Source organism: Oxyura jamaicensis, chromosome 1 (assembly GCF_011077185.1).
Source record: "Oxyura jamaicensis isolate SHBP4307 breed ruddy duck chromosome 1, BPBGC_Ojam_1.0, whole genome shotgun sequence".
NCBI classification, from domain to species: Eukaryota; Metazoa; Chordata; class Aves; order Anseriformes; family Anatidae; genus Oxyura; species Oxyura jamaicensis.
In genome coordinates this window covers 129,826,592-129,833,710 of record NC_048893.1, presented here as the reverse complement: position 1 = coordinate 129,833,710, position 7,119 = coordinate 129,826,592, and the positions used below count along the sequence as shown (strand labels likewise).

The 7,119-nt window shown below is 33.4% G+C and overlaps 1 long non-coding RNA gene across 2 annotated transcripts in view; it reads right to left on the bottom strand.

Annotated features, from left to right (window-relative positions):
* Window positions 1-6,699, bottom strand: part of LOC118178030 — an 8,205-nt gene extending 1,506 nt beyond the window's left edge. Inside the window, exons 1-3 of one of the 2 annotated variants that reach the window (XR_004756058.1) lie at window positions 6,218-6,699; window positions 4,312-4,424; window positions 2,241-3,637 (exon numbers count right to left, since the gene is read on the bottom strand). This is a non-coding gene — a long non-coding RNA (uncharacterized LOC118178030). Of the gene's footprint in view, window positions 1-744; window positions 848-2,240; window positions 3,638-4,311; window positions 5,580-6,217 lie in introns of those variants that run through there. The other variant, XR_004756045.1, reaches the window with a different exon arrangement.
* Window positions 6,700-7,119: the final 420 nt, after the last annotated feature.

Below are 7,119 nucleotides of genomic sequence, written 5' to 3'. Positions count from 1 at the left end.
AGGGAAGGGAAGGGAAGGGAAGGGAAGGGAAGGGAAGGGAAGGGAAGAAGACAAACTCAGCAGGATTTTTAAAAGCTCTCTCTTTGACTCTTGCTCTTAAGCTTTGCCTTTATTACACTGTAGTAGACTAAATGATATTGGGGATATTAACTCCAATTACTTTTTAAGGATTAACTCAGCCTGAAAACTGTCTACAGAGGAAATTTTCAGAGACTGAAAAGGAATTCAGTGGAAGGAAGGCAAACTTGCAACACAAGCAAAACAAATAAAAATTATTTTATAAAAGGCAATACTTTACAAAAATGCAAGGACTCTGACAGTTTCCTGGATATTTTGTTTTTGCAGGAGTGGATTAAATGTTATATTAAATGAGAGATTATGCTGGCCAGTAACAATGTTTCCTCATGGATATCATAGTATCACTTCTAATCAAACTGCTCTATGTATTATCTTTAGAGTGTGTTCTATATATGTATCTTTTTTTTTCATTTTTGTTTTAAAGTTAAAAGAAAAAAACAACTCTTCAGACAAACAGTGGAAAGTATTACTTTTTATGTGATATTTTTTTCTAACCTTAAAAGAATATGAAAGAAAATTGAAAAGTTTTATCTCTCCAGTCACTATTGGTGGTTTAAAACACACAGCATTTTCATAGTTTCAGTTTGACAGTGTAACGCATAAAATATTTGGTGATTAAAGTAAGACCCAATTATTTCAGTTTTATTTCATGTGTATAAAAATTACCTTTTCCTAACCTATCTGTTTCCCTGACTGTTACTGGCTTCTCCACAGGAATAGAAAAATGTAAGTTAGTTGCTTCATTAATAACACCTGTGATTTTTGCTGTCTGAAAACAAATATGTTGGTTTTATGAGAAAGCCTTATTAGTTTTCAGGTCCTTATTTTTAGAAGGGCATTTAATGCTAGATAAAGGTGGAAGACTGCCACCACTGGAAACTCTTGATAGTATTTATTAAAGAAAATGACAAAGGATGACTGTGATAGCTTCCATGTTTCATCCTGCCAATATAATTTAATTATGACTTATTTTTTTTTCTCAATTTTTCAGGTATAATTTTGCATATATTTTTTTTTTAATAGTAGAATATGGAGCTCCAGCTTCTCAAAAGCCAGCTAGTTTTCTTTTTCTTCATTTCTCTTTTTTCTTTTCTTTTCTTTTCTTTTTTTTTTTCTTCATCAGCTCAAAAGCACTTGAGAAAACAAACAAAAACCTCTACGACTTACAAGGAGACTCCAGCAAAAATATAGAAATATCCTCTTCCTCTTTTTCATCCACCCTTTGACATTTTCTTCTTCTACCTCTACTTTTGAGTTTTATATTTCCATGCATTAAATATAGTTTCTGTAGAGATAAAAAGTTCATGGCTTGATACCAACATAGAATGTTGGCTCTGTGTTGCAATAATGCAAGGATTGTATTGTAGGATTTGAAAGGAGCTAATGACATGCTTTCAAAGTTCAAGCAATTGTCTTGCTCAAACCAATTACACCAACACTGACATAAGTGCCAGAGCAACTAGCTATACTTCAGGGAAAAATCATATGTCAGGCTTATATCCTCCACCTCAGGTTCTTTGTGAAATTAACAGCACAGTAAATAAATAAATATATGAATAAATATAAAGAAGGATTTCTATTTGCTGCTAGGCAATGTTAATATTAAAGTTAACAATTTCTTTAAAGGGAAAATTAGTGCATTCAGTCAAACAGATTGCTCCAGTTAAAGTGGATATTTCTCAAGAAGTTGAAACGGATGTATAGTGTAGAAAGACTACATCTTTTTTTTAAAAAAAACTCTTCCTGCCAACAGGTGAAGTATACTTATGTTAAACTTGATAAGTTTGTTGCTTAGTTTTGATATGAGAAAGCATAAAGACGTCTTGATTTAGCAGTGAACAGAGCTACTCTTGAAATGGTTTCATCTTTTCTGTTATGTTTGAAATGTTATGCTATGTATGTTTGAAAGGGTAATCTTGATAACTAATTATTTAATGTACAGATTGTCTTATACTTAGCTTAGTCTACGGCCAGCAGGACTGTGAGGTGTAGGAGAATTGACTCTGTTGCTTTCACTATAGTAATAGCACTCAGGAGACTGAGAAACACTTACAAATGTTGTCACCTTCTTAACCAATGAAAAGGTAATAGCCAGGCTGGTGAAATTCGGTCCAGATAAATTCATGTAATTGGTGGGGTAGAAGCAGCAAAACGTAAGGTAAGGTAAGTATTTCTCTGGGGTGCACAGTTGCCACATTTTTGGTCAGACAATGAGATTTCCAGCTCACTGTAATGTCAGCTTATATTGCAGCTATATCATCATTGTGCAGACAGGATTTGCAAACACAAGATTTAGAAGAAGGGGGTTGCTTTGCTTTGTTTTCTGTGTGATAACGATGTCCTCTCTACTGCATATGATAGCTCCTGTCTAAAGAAATATTCTTATTAGTTTACTGGAACTTCTGTGTTTGCAGTTTGACACTGCAGAACACCCTGAAAGTAGTTTCACCTCAAGCTAGTCTATAAACCAGAACATGTATAAAAATATGTGGCTTTGTTATTTAATTGATTTCTCAGTGAGAATAGAAAACATGATATTTTGTTATTTGCACTAGCTGCATTTAATTTCTGTGTGGATTTTAAAGGTTTGATATTGATCAAAATAGTTTTGTTTCTGCCTTCTGTGGTACAGCAGCAGACAGTGAAAAACACAGTAGTAAAAATTTCCTCAATTTAACAGATAAAATAGTATTTCCAGGCCAGAGGAGCAACTTCAGTGTGGTTCTCCATTTTCAACATAGAAGAGAGCAAAGGGAATGAGGATGGAGAGAAAGAGAAGTAAAGATGTAGAGAGAAAGAAAGAAGTGTGTTTCGACTATAATAACATTATTCATATTGCACTCTGTGGAGTTTTCTGAAATGTAGAATTTAATTTCAATAAGCTGAGGAAGAATTGCAGCTTTCCATTTCTTATACAAGTGCCATATAATGTCAGAAAAAAAAAAAAATGTGTTCATTACAGCATTATTGAGATGGGCTGAGAGCTGACCACATGTATTAAGAATACTCTGAGCATGAAGGATTGGTCTAAAGCTACAAAAATCTCAGAGTAGCATACATGATTAGGAAATTGTGCAGTTATCACTTTTGGGTGTGTCCAGGATCAGAAAACTGAACTACTATGTTTGTTCTGGTAGAAATATTTTGATGCATCAGGTAATGATGAAGCCTGCTAGAATTTAGTGTCACTATCCTGCTTGGGTTGTTTGTTAAGCATTTAGCTACTATTTGTATTTCTCTGAACTAGGTTCAAGAAAATAACTCCTAAGAAGGGTAAGTCATTTTAATATACTGTAGACTCCCTGCTGCTGGTCAACAGAAAGACCCCATAGAATCCACTGGATAACCAGACTGCATTTCCCTTGATGGTGTTGTCAGCTGTCAGCAAAAAGAGACTCAAGATCATTTCACTCCTACTGAGAGAATATGGAAAAATCTTCCAGAATGCAGAAGCACACTTCATTGCACAATTAAAAGCAGCTCTGCATATGGACATACCCAAGAGATCAAGAAACTGTTAGCAGGTTCCATATTTCTCTGCGTGGAAAATCTCAAATTCCTGATCAAGACAGAAGAAAAGATGCCACCCATTAATGTTTATTAAAGCGTTTTCTTAATCACACATGTTTTTAAGTCCAATAAAGCTATTTTCCCCCAATGATTGTATTTAAACTGCAATTAAACCTTTATTTATTTGTAACACACAATACTGGGATCTGAAATCGGCTGACTTCATAAACAACTTGCTCTAGATTCAACTTGCAAGCTGCAGATCCACTATTGATATACACTGTTGGCAGTTTCATCCATACCAACTTATGGAAAGGAACAGTGAAAAAATTTGGTCTCCAGATGTCAGATGATTAATAGCACTTTTAATTCATATTGGTTACTAAAGAGATTTATACACATGGTAAATATTCTGCTACTGCTGAAATTTCCTCTCTTGGCTGTACAAATTAGGAATAATTAAATAATTAAACTAAGCTAGTAGCTTTGGTCAAAAGAGATCATGTATTCTTTCCACATTTCACCTGTCATATCCATCCATTTTCTCTAATTGTGAATGAGGGTACAACTGAAGTATTTGCTTTTCATTGTGAATTTCATTTTTGCTCCTGTTTTGTTCTGCCTACCAGTAGAAAAGATTCTGCAATGCCTTTATCTTCCTACTAGGCTAAGCAATGCATTACTACGGAGACACTCAGCAGGAGTTTACAGAGTCTGCATTACCTGGGCAACCTGAAGATTTTCTCTTAAGTTTTTAAGAACAGTCACTGGATATAAAGCAGCTTTTGATGTTCTCTCAGTCTGTGCTAGTGACAGCCCTCTTCCATCTTGTACATCTGTTTAGAAAAAACAGAGAAACCTTGAGGCCATAGGCACTAGTCCCCGTATAGGATCCACTGCTCCCATGTCGTTCTTGACACTCATCTTTCTCAAAGGTCTCCAACCTTCCCAGAGAATCTATTCCAGAGGTCTGCTACTCTTACCACTAGGAAGCTTTCTACAATGTTTACCTCCTTTCTTGGACCCTAGGTTTATGCTGAATAAACCTAAACAATAAACTGGATGTAAGTTATCTTACTTGTTTAATATATGCTAAGGAGATGTCTGCTTCAAGAAGTTTTACATTGTAAAGTAGCTATTTTTGGGTAGTTGTGAACTACAAGGCACTGTTTTATTTCATGCTGCCATATTCACCTGCATTTTTAAAGACACTCATAAAATGCTTGATTGCTTTTCAGGGATAAATACCTCCAAACAAGGACCGGTGAAGAGATTACTCTGAGATTGTTTGTATCTTCCCTCATGTCTTGTTATCTATTTTCATGGCTTCATTAGAAATTTGCACAGAATTTATTTTCTCATCTCTTGGTGATACCATTATAAATTTTCAAAATAGATCGTGTATTTGTACTTCATTTAGAAATTACTTAACTGTGCCATTCCTCCAGGCTGCAACCACAGAGCAGTGAGACATCTGCACAGTTACACTCTCAATTTTTCTGCTTAGCATAGTGAAAACAACTCTGCTAACAGAGAAGCTACAGCCTACAAGGTAAATCTATCCATCTTTTTCTTCCAGTCCTGTAGATAGACAATAATCAGCTGGAATCTAGGCCAATACGTATTGTCTCTATTATAGTCCTAAAACCAATCCTCATTTCAGTGGATAATTAAAAATATAATTTTAGATAAACTCAAGTTTCCAAATTCCTTGAAATTATAGCTGAAGCTCATAATAAGAAACCACAGAGGAGTGAAAGCAGTCTAAAAGTAAGTATGCTTATATGTTGGTATTGTTCTGATATTTTAATAGAGATCATTCTTATTTTCATCACTGTGGGATGGTCCTGAAGAAGACCTCCATGTCAATCACCATATCCTTAGGTTGTGTGCTTCTTTTCAGAGAAGAAAGTTAGAAGGTCATTATACAGTTATTAACTTATCTTGTTTCAAACTTTACCTATGTCATTTATAGGAAAAATATAAAACATTTAAAATTAATCTCTCTCCAGTGTTAGAGAGTAAAAACACTTTTATGCAGTGACATTTCAATATTTCCTATTGTATGTCATGACATAACATTTCTAGATTTGATCTTTTTTAAGATCTTAATTATTTCAAAACCTTTGACATGTTTTCTCGGTCACAAGTTTCACTCACATAGCAACTGAGCAGTAAGCATAAAAATCTGATTTTTCTTCATGAAAGTGTTTATGTCACATACATATCATTCCTACGAGACACAGTTTATTTTCAAAAAATTATTACTGAATAGCAATAGATTCAAGCTTATTGTTATATACGAGCATAAATCTTTTGGTTAGCTGAAACTCAAAGCTCTGGCAGGACTTCATTTCACTAGGAATTTTGTCTACCATTTGAAAAAGATTTTTTTTTTTTTTTTTTTTTTTTTGCGTTGTATAACATTAATACATAAACTTAAGGCAATTAAAATAATAACTTCTTAAGGGATTAGTTAGTTACAACTGTAGGCAAGCTTTTTTGTTTGCGGAACACTCACTTAGCCAATAAACTAATGCTTATTTACATCCCAAAGTAGTATAGTTCAGCATTATTGTAATTACATACGACTGTGGAGTCTCCTTTTCTGTAGATAGTCAAAACCCACCTGGATGCCATTCTGCACAATGTGCTCTAGGTGATCCTGCTGAGCTGGACTAGAGGATCTTCAGGGGTCCCTTCTGTCCGTTCTGTGATTCTGTGATTAAAACTAGGTTAAACTTTAGCTGAGTCCAAGTAATTAGAACAAGATACTGAGATAAACACTGTGTTAAAAGACGGAGTAACTCTATCACTATCAAATTAAATACATTAATTTTCTGGAAAACAAAATAAAACAAAACAAAAACCTTCTGATGCTGGATAATTGCTCAAATGTGTGTGTGAATCCTGAACCAGCTGCATTAAATTCCTTATATTTGTCTTTGATCAGTTTTCTCTGAATCAAAAATTGCTTATTCAAATCAGTATCTTAAGGGCTTTATCACTGTTGTTCAAAATGTTATAGCTAAAAATAGTGTTATATGGGGAGTTACTTCCTAGAAGCAGGAAATTCAAAGAATTTTACATTTATTTTATTTCTCTCTTCAACCCGATTAATATCAGATATGATTTATAAGAATAATATCCATTTTAGCTGTTATTTTTACACTTACTATTTAATTACCAATTTGTAATTAAGTACATATGTTAATTTGCTGATAAAAAAATGAGGTAAATGTTGGCATAGGTTTAATAATACCTTCGCTTTAAAAATTCTTTAAAATTATTATTATTATTTTTAGGGAATAAGAGTTTTTTTTTTTTTTTTTTTTTTTTTTTTTATCTTCTTGTTGATATTATTTCCTTTGTGTGATTAGTTAGCTATTTGGTGTCTCCAGAACACATTTTTTGCTCTATTTTAATTTTAGTTAATCCATTGATAACAACAGTAAATAATGTGTCCACAAATGTAAGTTTACATAGTCTACAATTTTTTTATTTATATGTTTATATTATATGTTTTTATTT